General features: G+C 44.2%; 1 long non-coding RNA gene across 1 annotated transcript; it reads right to left on the reverse strand.

Moving 5' to 3' along the window:
* Positions 1 to 10,730: 10,730 nt before the first annotated feature.
* LOC128839245 (uncharacterized) lies at positions 10,731 to 15,122 on the reverse strand. Its single transcript, XR_008445388.1, has 2 exons — positions 14,687 to 15,122; positions 10,731 to 12,692 (listed from the first exon to the last, which is right to left on the reverse strand). It is a non-coding gene; the product is annotated as an uncharacterized LOC128839245 (long non-coding RNA).
* Positions 15,123 to 15,342: the final 220 nt, after the last annotated feature.

The following is a 15,342-nucleotide window of genomic DNA, read 5'->3' on the forward strand; positions in this document are numbered from 1 at the left end:
TCATGTCAGAAGTGATTAAAACTTTAAGGCCAGACAGAAATAATTTCTGTGTAAGATGCATGTGAAAAAGCGATGTTTTATTTGGATAAACTTTAACATTTTTTGGGAACAGGAGAGATACTTGTGGATCAGAACGAATCTAAGGCTACATCTACACTACGGGGGGGGGGGTCGATTTAAGATATGCAAATTCAGCTACGTGAATAGCGTAGCTGAATTCGACGTATCGCAGCCGACTTACCCCGCTGTGAGGACGGTGGCAAAATCGACCTCTGCGGCTTCCCGTCGACGGCGCTTACTCCCACCTCCGCTGGTGGAGTAAGAGTGTCGATTCGGGGATCGATTGTCGCGTCCCAACGGGACGCGATAAATCGATCCCCGAGAGGTCGATTTCTACCCGCCGATTCAGGTGGGTAGTGTAGCCCCAGCCTAAGGTAACACCCATAATTTAGATAGGATCTAAGGGAAGATCCAGGAATCAATACATAGGTGCAACCACTTCAGTGGAGCTCTGTTGACTTACACCACCTGAAGATCTGGTCTATGGCATTGAGGGAGAACATTTTCAACACAGTGAACTGGGACTTAATTGGTCTATTATATATTGTGCTAAACATACACCCCTAGGTATTAACTATCTGGAGAAAAGGAAGACTGGGACCCTTCTATGTTAAACATGGATGCCCACATTTCTTAAGATAAAAGATTAACTCAACAGAATTTACCTGAAACTTCACGAACAGAAAAGTGCTAATTCCAATAATTTGTCCCCAGCTAAGCACAACCGCATTGGCTGATAATGCACTGAGGCTATGACACCTTTGCTAGCTGCAATTAAACTTTTCACAAGTGACAATTACACCGTACCTCTGTCTGTCCCATTGCATGTGAGCAGGTTTGGGACTGTGCATTTCCAAGAGAGTCCATTTTCTGAAATTGTCCCACTTCTTCTCAGGCTTCTCTTAGCCTCCTTCATAACTAGGGCCAGTGTTTTTCGGAAATTGTCACATTTTTTTCATTTCCGGAATCGCTGATCAGAGGGTGGGTGGGGCAAACAGGGTTCCGCCCTCCCAGATTTCTGCTCAGAGCCACCTCATAGACTCATAGACTCATAGACTTTAAGGTCCGAAGGGACCATTATGATCATCTGGTCTGACCCCCTGCATTCTGCAGGCCACAAAACCGTCCCTACCTCTTCCCTTGACTCTGCTGTTGAAGTCCCCAAATCCTGTGTTTTAGTGACTTCAATTGGCAGAGAACCCTCCTGCTAGCGATCCCTGCCCCATGCTGCGGAGGAAGGCAAAAAACCTCCAGGGCCTCAGCCAATCTACCCTGGAGGAAAATTCCTTCCCGACCCCAAATATGGCGATCAGTAAGACCCCGAGCATGTAGGCAAGAGTCTCCAGCCTGACCCCTGTTAGCCATTATACTATTTACCTGCCATTGCTTGCCTGACTCATCCCCACGGCATAGGCTGGGGGCTGGCTGCTGTTGAGCCTCGCTGCCAACTTCTCCCCTCCTCACAGAGGCCTGGGCTCAGCAAAACTGCCACGGCTCTTCCCTTGGGCAGGCAGGGCACTTGGCATTGGGGCGCTGGGCTCCCTTGCCATGCTACAGAGCGGACAGTGCTCATACCTGCTCTTGGCAGTATCCCAAGCACCTCTCCCCCACTCACCTCCTATGTACACAGCTGGCTCCTGCCCCCTCTCCCCAGCACACAGCTGGCTGTAGGCTCTCAGTGCCTAGCAGTGCCTGTCCCCCACCTCTCCTGCACAGCTGGCTCCAGCCCTCAGTGCCCAACATCTGTCCCCCCACCTCACACACAGCTGGCTTTAGACCTGAGTATATAATACAATAATATTGTATTGCAATAATGCATATCTGAACATTCTGAAATATACAGCTTTGAAAATCTGAAATTACTCTGTTTTCATTGCCGGAAAACACTGGCCCTATTCATAACCATTTGCACTGCACTCCTGAGTGTCAGAATACAACTGCAATAGTAAAGAGAGTTCTGAAAGAAGCTCAGATGTTAACTCAGGCTTGCATAATAATACAAAGGGCCCTCAAGTGCTCACATATTATGATAAAAGGGTGAATACATTTTCATTTTTTAGAATCTGGAGATTGAACCATAACAGGAGAAAATGAAACCATCTGAAACAGGTGAGTTTCAATATTTATCCAAAATATCTGTAAATATAGGAAATGGTCTAATGGGTTTTGTGTAGGGGTTTGTGAAAAACATCTGAACAGATTCTGGATTGGAATCCTATATGCTGAGAGAATAGGAAATGCAAAATACCATCTTAGGTTCAGCAATAGGAGTGGAGCCACTAGTGTCAGTCAGGATACTTCCTGTTTGTAAGGTTTCACAAAAGAAACAGGATTGAGAGTTATTCTCATTATCTACAAACCATGACAATGAAAACAATATCTACACATTCAGCTCATTCCATTGTGTTGCCCATGGCACAAAGTTCCACCCTCCTGAAACATGCGATACACTGTGCACTTTGTGCTGACTCTGTCACACATAGCATCCGTCAGCACATTTGTTGCATTCCTCTGCATGCTTTTGTCTTTACTGCAGTTTAAATGTTGTTGCCAGCACCCATCATGAAAAGAAAATGTCATTGAGGCAATTGTTACACATATAAAACGTGTAATATTAAGACTGAATCTCCTTTCCTGTCACCGGCTTCACTAACTTCTGCTCCACCCTAAACACACACTGATACTCCTGGATGTTGTGGCAATCTGAGATCACATTAACTGCTGTCTAACCCAGAGCAAGTCCTGGGCTGTGCAAATGGTGCAGCTGATCATGGCAGAGGCAGCAGGTACCCACTCACCGGGATCTACAACTGCAACAGTTGATACTGCTTCCTCCTCTAGTCACCTTCTCCAGGAGAATGGAGACAGCTCCTGCTGCCCTGCACAAAGACAGCCTGAGCAGCTCATTCACCAGGCCCAGGAGCAGATGAAGCAGGGAGGTTAAGTGGTTAAGCAAGGGAGAGTGAGCAGAAGCCGGGTGAGGAGTGCATAGAGTAGAAGCTGGCATAGGTGCAGGAACTCCCTCAGGTTCTCTGGAGAACAGAAATTGGGTGTATGAGGAAGCAGAAGCTCTGTGGGTGGTGGGCAGATGGGCCCATACGTGTTCATGCGGGTCCAGTGGCCTGACAGGTGTTCAGGAAGAAAGCAATGTGGTGTGATATGTGGAAAGTGATGGAGACTGCACGAGGGCTAAGTGTGTGAGAGAAGTGTGTGCTGGGGAGATGCGAGTTTTGAGGAGAAAGAACTTCAAATCCCGGCTCTGCCTTCTTTGAAAGCATTAACCCTAATTATTTTTTGCACTTCCTCCCAAAATCAATAGGACTATCGATTGAATGTGGTAACCTCCTTTTACACAAAGTGAGACATAATAACAAAGACAGCCTGAGCAGCTCGTGGAATTAATTTGCAAACTGGACACCATCAAATTAGGCCTGAATAAAGACTGGGAGTGGATGGGAAAAACTAATTTCCCCCTGCTGATACTCACACCTTCTTGTCAACTGTTTGAAGTGGGCCACCTTGTTTACATTGGCTTCATTAGCACTACAAAAGTGATTTCCACCCCTTCTTGTCAACTGTTGAGAATAGCCCACTTCCACCTTAATTGAATTGGCTCATTAGCACTGAGCCCCCACTTGGTAAGGCAACTCCCATCTTTTCATATACTATATATTTATACCTCCCTACTGTATGTTCCACTCCATGCATCTGATGAAGTGGGTTTTAGCCCACAATAGCTTATCCCCAAATAAATTTTATAGCTGTGTATTTGATTTGTCCTTCTTAAGTAAAGTACTTTGCACTTTATTGAATTTCATCTTGTTGAATTCAGACCAATTCTCCAATTTTTTAAGATCATTTTGAATATTAAACCTGTCCTCCAAAGTGCTTGCAACCCCTCCCAGCTTGGTGTCATCTGCAATTTTTATCAGCATACTGTCCATTATTCAAGTCAAAGTATATCATGTCTACTGCTTCCCCCATATCCACTAGGTCAGTAATCCTATTAAAGAAGGAAATTAAGTTAGGTTTGGTATGATTTGTATTTGAAAAATCCATGCTGACTATTCCTTATAACCCTATTATCCTCCAGGTGCTTACAAATTAATTGTTTAATAATTTGCTCCAGTCTCTTTCCAGGTATTGAAATGGTCTTATAATTCCTTGATTCTTCCTTGTTCCTGTTTTTAAAGATAGGTACTATGTTTGCCCTTCTCCAGTCTTCTGGCACCTCTCCCATCCTCCAGGAGTTCTCAAAGATAACTGCCAATAGCTCCAAGATTGCTTCACATAAATCCTTAGGTACCCTTGGATGAATGTTATCAGGCCCTGCTGACTTGAATGCATCTAACTTATCTAAATATTTTTTAACCTGTTCTTTCCCTATTTTGGCTAGCATTCCTTCCCCTTGATTGTCAATATTGTGTTGCGTATGATCATCAATAACCCTTTTAGAGAAGACTGAGACCAAATAGCCTTCTTGATGTCATCAGTTATTAGTTCTCCTTCCCCACTAAGTAGAGGACCTACACTTTCCTTCATCTTTCTCTTGCTCCTAATGTATTTAAAGAACCTCTTCTTATTGCCTTTTATGTCTCTAGCCAGGTGTAACTTATTTTATGCCTTAACCTTTCTGATTTTGTCCCAACATATTTGTGCTGTTCTTTTGTACTCTTCCTTATCAATCTGACCATGTTTCCACTTTTTGGAGGATTCTTTCTGATTTTCAGGTCATTAAAGAGCCCCTGATGGAGCCATTTTGCCCTCTTACTATTCTTCCTTTGAATCAGAATATTTTGCAGTTGTGCCTCTATTATTGTCTCCCTGAGGAACTGCCAGCTTTCCTGAACTCCTTTTTCCCTTAGAGAACTGGTAGGTAAAGTCCCATGGGAAGATAATCTGACTTTGTTAAAGTCTTCTTTTTTGGAGTCCATTATCCTTATTCTGTTGCTCTCACTCTTTACTTTCCTTAGAATCAGAAAATCTATCATTTCTTGATCACTGTCACCCAAATTGCCTCTTGCCTTCAGATTCATTACCAATTCCTCTCTGTTTGTCAGAATCAAGTCTAAAATGGCTGTCCCCCAGGTTACTGCCTCCACTTTCTGGGGAAAAAAGTTGCCCCTATGCATTCCAAGAATTTAATGGAGATTTGGTGATTTAAAAGATAAATAGCAAGTATGTTTGAACTGGATTTTTCTGCCCTTCTGAAAAGAATTCTGGGGTAGCTACTTAAACAAACCTGAAGTTAAGAAGCTTCCCACTTCAGGCATTAACCACAAAGCTTCCAGGCCAAATTCTGATCTCATTTACAACAGTATAAATCCACACTTTGGTGAAGTTAGTCAAGATTTACATTGTTGTCACTGAGAGTTGAACTTGGCCTTGAGCCTTTTACTCAGTCCAAAAATGTGACAATAGAGAAAGAGTAACCTTTAAGCATGAGGTTCCCAGAGGAATTTTGAGTCAGATGAGATGGGATCTTGATCTCACTCGCTTAAAAAAAAAAAAAAAATCTCCAAACCCTCAGTGACATTTTATATAAACTCAGCTAAAAGATAGAGGGAAAGAAACAAAATACTGTCTGCTTGACAATCGGATACAGAAATTAAAGCAGAGACATAGAAGTCTCACCCAGACATGGAATATATGCTTGTGACATAATTATACATAATTGAGTGACATAATTATAACAATGCTGAAGCCCTTTGTGGCCACTTATTTATTACCTGCTTCATAGGCCTGGTCCACACTAACCCCCCACTTCGGACTAAGGTACGCAAATTCAGCTACGTTAATAACGTAGCTGAATTCGAAGTACCTTAGTCCGAACTTACCGCGGGTCCAGACACGGCAGGGAGGCTCCCCCGTCGATGCCGCCTACTCCTCTCGCCGAGCTGGAGTACCGGCGTCGACGGCAAGCACTTCCGGAATCGATCCCAGAACATCGATTGCCTGCCGCCGAACCCGGAGGTAAGTGTAGAAGTGGTAATAGAAATGTTCTGATGATTAATGAGTTAATGTTCATAAAATCTGAAGATATAAATAATAATAACAACAACAACAACAACACATCAATGCTAAATATCACTATTACCAACATTGGTAAGAATTCTAAAAGGTCTTTAATTACCCTTTGCCCTTTCTGTAAGGATAAAATTGACAGGGCTAGATTGCAGCATGAAGCTGCAGGGGACTGGAGTAGAAGACCTCTCGAGGTCCCTTCCAGTCCTATGATTCTAGGATTCTATGAAACATCCAGTACCCAAGATGATTGTGCTGGGCTCACCAACCTTAAGAATGGGACATCAGTATAAGGGCCGGACTACACATGGAGTTATCCCTGATTAATTCCATGTGTGGATACTCTTATTCTGAAATAACAGCTCTTTGTTCCTGCTTTAGTTTAACCCCAGGGTTTGGAGTAAGAGTGTCAATGCATGGAGAAAAACAGGGATAGTTAATTAGGGATACCTCCATGTGTAGGCAAGCCCTTATACTGATGGGAGAATGAGCCCCTTATGTTTGAGGGGCATTAGCTCCCTCTCAATTTACTACTTGTGCACAGCACCACCAACAGATCTATATAACTGATGAAAATGCTGCAGCAGCAGTTGGCAAGCAAACGCAAGGATTCATCATCCAAAGCAATAAAAAGGAGACACAGGCAGGGTCTCTTGCTGAAACAAAAGCCTGGCATGATTACTTTCACATACAGGAGTATGGCAGCCTTCCCCAAATTGCTATGCATGAAAAGAAAAATTGGAAACGGCTGTAGCAACAAAGGCCATATATAGAATCCATTTCTCGGAAAACTGCCAACAAAAAGAGAAGTGTAATAATCCACAGCTGAGCATTTGCATATTACTAGTGCCAAAAGTACAGTATTTAAAGGACAATGAAAGAAGATTATTCTCATTAGAAGAACATAGTAGCAACAAGGATGTTGACCATGGAATTAAAACTTTTTTGTAAGTCACGACAAAGGAAGAAACAGGATGGTAGCAACTGATGAAAGCTCAAGACTAGTGCTAGTGCTTTTTTTAAATAGCTTGAATCTTCATAGTCCAGAAGAATTTGAGATCCTCCCATTATTGACATTAGCCAAAATTATCTTATAAAATAGACTAGAGATGAACAAGTGTTTCACAAAAGTCTGTACTCCTATAACTTTACTGCAGTACGAAATCTAAATGATGGACTGCCATAGTCCAAGGGAAACAAGCAACCCAACTGAATGAATCAGCTGCAGTATGACATTGCAATCCCCTACTTTTTGTTACTTTTTTGTGTAAATTCTTTCAAGTTCTACCATAGATGTAATAAGAACAGGAGTATTTGTGGCACCTTAGAGACTAACAAATTTATTTGAGCATAAGCTTTCGTGGGCTACAGCCCACTTCATCGGATGCATAGAATGGAACACCCAGAAAGAAGATATTTATACATACAGAAAACATGAAAAGGTGGGAGTAGCCCACCTATATGTATAAATATCTTCTTTCTGGGTGTTCCATTCTATGCATCCGATGAAGTGGGCTGTAGCCCACAAAAGCTTATGCTCAAATAAATTTGTTAGTCTCTAAGGCGCCACAAATACTCCTGTTCTTTTTGCAGATACAGACTAACATGGTTGCTACTCTGAAACCTGTCATAGATGTAATGTTTACTGTAATTAACTGGGTACTTGACATGCAAATGAGCATACCTTACAATGTTAACATCAATAGATGTGTCACATCATCACAGGAATGTTTGTTATAATAAGAGCAGAAGCAAAAGTAATGCTCTTAGCATTTCAAGAAACGATTTGCTTTTTCTATTGAGAATGCTGAATGGCCACATAACATTTTCCTTTAAAATGAACTAAGGCCAGACTCATTTACAAAAGTTGGGCATGTCTCTCCCAACATATGTACACCAGGGAGAAGAGGGTTATTTGCATTTCCTTTACACACATTAGATAATTTTGATTAAAAAAGAAAAGAAAAGTGAGAGGTGAGCAGAGGATTTTGAGCGCCTCTTGTTCCCCTTTCTGATGTCATTTTATCACATGCAGAGCCCCAAAGTGGTTGCAAACCTTTGTAAAGAGTCTTTATTGTTGTGCTAAACAGCAGAGAAAGAATTAGGGTAGTCAGTGAAGAGAGGTGTGTGAGAAACAAGGTGGGGGAGGTACAGTAATATCTTTCATTGGACCAACTTCGGTTGGTGAGAGAGACAAGCTTACACAGAGCTCTTCTGCAGGGGTATGTGGCAGCCAGCCAGCTGTGCAGTGCAGCCATTGTAGTGTAATAATAGAAGGGGTGATGATATCACTTACAACAGTCTTGAATAGGAAATACATTCACTGATACAAATATTTCACAACTGCAAAGATACTTACATATTATGTTGAAAGCATCAGGCCATTAGTAGAGTTGGTTGAATTATATTATTCATTCTGAAAGATTTACCTTATGCAGATTGCCCATTCTTATGTTGACAAACTACCCACAAATAAGATGTGATTCTACTATTTGTTCATCACTCGTAATTGTTCGACAAAAAAATTGTGTGGAGAAATGTTAGCCTCTGGTTTAGGCTTGTCAATATCGGTATTCATTATTTATGATGCATGATTGGTCACCAAAATCACATGGTATTGTTTCAGTTCCCCGACTGGATAATTTAAGCTTTATAAAGAGGAGTCCCTTTTTCTGTATGCAAATTATCTGTAAACTTCCATAATGTTTGTAAACTGCACTTAGATATTCAAAGGAGCAGTTAAAGAAATGATAAATATGAATTATAGTAATTTAGTTATTAATATTTTACATTAAACAAATAGTTAAAACTGACATCTATCCTGGGTAAGATAATGGAGCAGCTGATACGGGACTCCATTAATAAAGAACTAAAGGAAGATTATGTAATTCATGACAATCAACATGGGTTTATGGAAAATAGATCCTGTAATATATTTAGATTTCTCTAAGGCATTTGACTTAGTACCGCAGAACAATTTGCTTCTATAACTAGAATAACATAACGATAACATGGCACACATAACACGGATTAAAAACGGGTGGATAGGTCTCAAAATGTAGTTGTAAAAGGAGAATCGTCATCAAGTGGGGGTGTTTCCAGTGGGGTTCTTCAGGGATTGATTATTGGCCCTATGCTATTTAACTCTTTTATCAATGACCTGAAAGAAAAGATAAAATAATCACTGATAAAGTTGGCAGATAACACAAAACTTGGGAGAGTGGCAAATAATGAAGTAGACAGGTCACTGATTCAGAGCGATCTGGATCACTTGATAAACTGGGAGCAAGCAAATAATCTTAATTTTAATACGGCTAAATGTAAATGTATACATCTAGGAACAAACAATGTAGGCCATCCTTACAGGATGGAGTAACTCTATCCTGGGAAGCAGTGACTCGGACAAAGATTTGGTGGTCATGGTGAATACTAAGAGGAACATGAACTCCCGGTGTGCTGCTGTAGCCAAAAGAGCTATTGCAATTCTTGGATGCATAACCAGGGGAATCTCAAGTAGGAGTAGAGAAGTTATTTTATATCTGTATTTGGCACTGGTGTAACTGCTGCTAGAATACTGTGTCCATTTCTGGTGCCATAATTCAAGAAGGATGTTGAAAAATTGGAGAGGGGTCAGAGAAGAGCCATGAGAATGACTAAAGGGTTAGAAAACATGCCATATCTCTTTATCTTAACAAAGAGAAGGTTAAGGGGTGACTTGATTACGGTCTGTAAGTATCTACATGAGAAACAAGTATTTAAAAATGGGCAGATAAAGGTATAACATGATCCAATGGCTGGAAGTTGAACCTAGACAAATTCAGACTGGAAATAAGGTATAAATTCTTACGAGTGAGATTAATTAACCATTTCAACAACCTATCAAGGCTTGTGGTGGATTCTCTATTGCTGAAATTTTTTTAATCAAGATAGGGTTTTTATCTAAAAAGATATGGTCTGAGGATTATTTTGAGGAAGTTCTGTGGCCTGTATTATACAGGAGGTTGGACTAGATGATCACAATGTGGCCTTGGAATCCATGAAAACCGAATGTCTCATTCTGGAGTGCAATCGGAATCAGTGAGGGGGTTGGGTCGCCTCACAATGCTTTGCTGTTGTAGCTCTCAAGCTGGGCCACTCACAAACAGCCTTCGAGCATGGGTGGTGGGTATCAAAGGCCAGGGGAGGCTAAGCCAAGCTATGGCCCTGCCCATATTTTGCCTGAGCACCCACCCCCACCCCAAAGCCAGCAGCAGCTCAGCTTGGCCAGAAGCCTGGAGCTAGGGCTCAGCCGGCAGCCAGAGGCGGCTCGGACCAGGGGTCGGTTTAGGTTGGCCAGTGTGCCTGGGTCAGGCCAGCCGCCGGACTGGGGGTCAGGCCAGCTGGCATAGCTAGGGCAGGCCAACTGGTGTGGCTGGGGCAGGCCGGCCAGTGCAGCCCAGGGTTGCAGTGAGGGGGTGGGGAGAAACGACTTAGAGTTCTGGTGAGCAAAAGAGGCAGAAGGGGTTGTGGGGCTAGCCTCCCTCAAGGGCAGTTGATGCACTGCCCATGCCTGCCAGCATGCAGGTAACGCCCTGAGTGTCTGTGTGCTAGACAGCCCTGACTCCAGCAGCACTATGTGGTGACGACGCAGGAAACAGAACGCCAGGTTTGTTGGTAGCCAGAGAGCTTTACAAGCCTCTTGCAAAAAGCCTCCCAGGAAAACTTTTCCTGGGGTTTTTATTTCTCTCCTGGCTTTGTTTACAACTCTTCTTAGTGGTTACATTCCTGCGCATAGAAACGCCAGGCAGTATACATGCACATAAGATAACGAACCATCTCTTGAGCGCGTGAACACCAGCTGCGAGGAAACAATCAAATCAGCCAAATAAGTTTCCCAAACACAAACGCTGGATTGAAGGTCACTCCTGCCTCGTAGCCATGGGAGCAGTTTGCCGCGCCCATGGGCTGGCGATTCGGGAGCTATGCATCCCTACATCCCCCCCTGTTTTATTATATAAATGCGGTGTTTAGACAAAGCACTTTCGCAGGGTAGCATGCACAATGTCACTAGATTGGGTACACATTAAACAAAGCAGCAAAGTAAAACATCAAAAACTAAAACTAAGACCCCATACTATAAGAGGGACTTTATCCACTCTAAGAGTAGCTATGACTAGATATAATCCCACCAAGGAGGAAAAACGTCTTGGCGGATGGCTTAAGCATAACATTTCAGCATATCAATTTGCTATTGCATGCGGTTACTATTATCAGTAAGCTTAAAACAACACATTTCTTTCACTGTCTCACACCCCAGATGTTGCTGGGTGGTTTGCAGACAGGAACAAGGCAGGTACTTAACAGACCTTGCATTTTCGGGGCAACGGCCAGGTAGGAATCAGATTGATTCAATACTTGTGCCAGGTGGACCCAAATGTCTTGTAATGTGGTGTCATTAACATACACACAGCTGTCATTAACTTGAAAAAGTAAGTGTCCTGTCAGGTGTAATCCCAGGAGCACTAACTAAAATTAACTGGGCATACCAGGTAGTCTAATTTCCCAGATGTCTTGGTGAATTACTCAATCCCACATGCATCCTCCCCATGGACCCGGCAGGATTTGGTATGTGGAAGGCCACACCCCCTTTACCGGTCCATATGCTTGGAAGGAGCATTAAGAACGTTTGCACTTTTACCGAGAAAGTCTCTAAGTATGTCTCCATGGCCACAGATCAGATGGTACTCCTGATGTGTCTGTAAGGGCAGTGGGCCAAGCCTGAACATGCTAGATCCCACTGCAATGCCTTCCCAGCCTCAGTGATATTCAATACCATCTCTGTCAGCAACTTCTGGGTCATTGTCTGTATTTGGATGTGTTACAGGGGTAATAGTGTAATAAAGAAGATAGCAGGGGCAATGGCAACAAGGTGCCTTTGGTACTTATCATTTAAAATCCAATTAGGGAAGGCAATACATACTGAAGGACTTATCCAAAACACAGGGCGCAGCCTGTAGAATAAACCCCAAAATCCAATCAATACCACGTTCCCAAGAATGGGTTCCACAAATTTCTTCCTGCTAGTGTATAATTCTTTGTTTCTTCATCAGGGTCAGTTCTTAATGTCTCTTGTAGTCAGGAATTCCTGGACTTTGTGGTTTCATGGAAGCAAGTGTTCCTTCTTCTCTTTTCCTGAAACAGTGTGGTTTAGCATCATACAGGGGAGAGGTTACTAGCACATCACCCTGTAATGGTTTTGCTTTTTCTGGAAAAATTCAGAGCAACAGTAGGTCTGTCAGTGGACAAGGGAGAGGTTACTAGCACTTCACCTTGTCTTTTTTTCCTTTTTCCTGCTGTCCAGAAGGCACAGCAGGGCTAGAAGAAGAAATAGGCTTATCATTAGTCAAAAGGTCCTCCCGAGGTGGAGGGGTCTTTTTACAGTGAAAAGCATGGGTCCAGGCAGTCAGTCCTTGGCACTTCACAGCGGTGTTGGTGGTTAACAGGACTTGGAAAGGGCCTTTCCAGCATGGAGCCAAAGCAGTCTTTCATTGATGGACTTTACATAGACTCAGTCTCCTGGTTTTAATAAATGGCAGGGGTGCTAGGATCTTTGGGTAGCACTTTTCTACCTGTGAGAAAAGAAACCTAACACATTTCATTAATGCCTGGCAGTGTTTTGCAGATCTCATAGTTGCTCGGGCACATTTAAGCCCCCCCCCCCCTTGTCTTGGGGGTCAGCCAAGTTTTGGCTGTGGCCTTGGATGAGCCTGCAAGCTGTATTTTCCTCTCAGTTAACTCATTCTGTGCTTTTTCCTCTTCTCCCTTTCTCAGCTTCTTTTAACCTCAAAGGAAACCTTCACTCTTCCAGTAAAATAACTTTATTACAGAGCTTTGGAGCAACAAACCGGGACAAGCACACCCACTTTTAAGGAGTGCACTCGGTACAACCTCAGGTGTCTAATTGCTTTCCTCCCTCCCCAGCCCTCTGGCTAGAAATCTGAAGTAGCCAGAAGGATCCCATGGGCAATATGGGGAGTGGGTTAACCTTCCATGTCTTTGCTTCCAAAGACTGTTGGTATGCAACTCTTAACAACAATTTTTGCCATCAAACACAAAAATAATCCCTATTGTGCCAGTAAATGCATGGTACATTGAATGCTGTTCAGCTGGCATCCGTTTTCTCTGATGATCTGAAAAACAAAAGAACAGAGGTCTACCCCTTTGGGCAGTCAGTCATTGCTTAAAATGTTTCCTTGTATTTGTTCATAGGCAGCCTAGATTTCAGTGGCTTCTACCTTATTAGTTAGAAACTTGCATTAATACAAATGCTTTCTGGCTTGCTTCCAAATCCAAAGCTATCTACAGCTTAAAGATTTTTACTTAAAAGGGACACAATTAACTTTCCCAGTCTTTTGATTGCCTTTTACTTCTAACTCCTGCTTTCAAACACACAGTGATCTGAACAAGACAACACAACCTATATTGGTAGGTTTGCATTTCCTTTACCTCTGCTACAATATACACTGCACATATTCTGGGGAAAAGCGGCCACTGCGCAACCCATACGGGCTCATCAGTGAGCCAACGGAAGGGGGAGGGCCGTACGCCTAATCATCAATATGGATGGTGGCAGTTAAAGCAGTTCCCCTGAGGCTTCTGCCCCTTGTACAGGGCAGCTGTCAGCAGGGCCATCTGATGGGTTTGAGTGCCTACATCAGTACACGCCTGCGGCAACTCCGCCAGGGTCGAAGGACTTAGAGGACTCGCTCGCAGCGGGGACCCTGCGAAACGCGCGACGGGCACACTGGCCAATGATGGGAAAAGCTACCTGGGGTGTGCCCACCGCCTGCTCGGGGATGCTCGAAAACTGCCCTGTGCCATATAACTGCTCAGCAAGATAAGCCCCCCCACCTTGTGCTGCTGCCGCAAGCGCCTCTCGCTGGTACTCGCTGTCCCACACAACGTATTGCGCGGGAGACAGCACCATGCGACATATGTCTTTCCAATCTTGGGGGAGCAAGTGATAACCGTTTGACACACCTTTCAAGATCCCCTGGAGCTCGTGCAGAACCGAGTAGGGGAGAGCCTCCCAGTCCACTACTCGCCCCCCGTTTCCATTATCCCGCCTAGAGACGGGGAACGCCTCGAACCCACACTTGGATTCCTTGTTGGTCAAGAGACCGGCCTTGCGCACTCGCCGCACTGCCGCGGTGACAGCGCCCCCCTGCCCGACCGGTAGGCAGGGGGGCGCCGCCACGGGCAGCGGCGCAGGGGGGGTCAGCTGCGGGCAGGAGGGGGGTGGCCCATCACCTGGGGGCAAAGGGGAAACCGGCTTAAGGCCGTCGGGGCCGAACCCCTCCAGCGCCTCCTTACAACGCTGCCAGAGCAGCAGGTGCTGAACTGGGGCACGGGGTTCACTATACAAGGTGATCCCAATCCGTATCCAATCAAAAAGCTGTAATGACCCGCAGTTCGGATACCAGGGGCACTGGCGATCTATTTCCCTTAGAAGGTCCTCAATATGAGCGACCGAGACAACGACACATGATCGCTGCCTTATAATCTTTTGTAACTCTCTTGCGTGCTCCTTCGGGGCACTGGAAAGTCTCCCCCCCATACTCACGAATAAGGGGCGGCAAACAGCCGCGGGCGCGCTCGGCGTATCCAGCCGGTGAGTAGAGGGGCATCACGTCGGGGTCACCAGCTGTGGTGACGACGCAGGAAACAGAACGCCAGGTTTGTTGGTAGCCAGAGAGCTTTACAAGCCTCCTGCAAAAAGCCTCCCAGGAAAACTTTTCCTGGGGTTTTTATTTCTCTCCTTACTTTGTTTACAACTCTTCTTAGTGGTTACATTCCTGCGCATAGAAAAGCCAGGCAGTATACATGCACATAAGATAACGAACCATCTCTTGAGCGCGTGAACACCAGCTGCGAGGGTACAATCAAATCGGCCAAATAAGTTTCCCAAACACAAACGCTGGATTGAAGGTCACTCCTGCCTCGTAGCCATGGGAGCAGTTTGCCGCGCCCATGGGCTGGCGATTCGGGAGCTATGCATCCCTACAGCACTACAGCCCCACTCTGGCTTCCACCCGCCTTGGTTACTACTTGCAGGGTGACCCCAACACATTCCCAAGCCTGGATTTTCCCAAAAATGTGTTCTGAAATGCCCAGCCTCTCCTGAACAGTTCAGATCTTAAGGTTCGTTGCTCCTGTAAGGAGTCAATATTCAACATTTTGTTACTTTAACTAGAGTTACCAAACAGTTCAGTTTAAAAC

Source organism: Malaclemys terrapin, chromosome 6 (genome assembly GCF_027887155.1).
Source record: "Malaclemys terrapin pileata isolate rMalTer1 chromosome 6, rMalTer1.hap1, whole genome shotgun sequence".
NCBI classification, from domain to species: domain Eukaryota; kingdom Metazoa; phylum Chordata; order Testudines; family Emydidae; genus Malaclemys; species Malaclemys terrapin.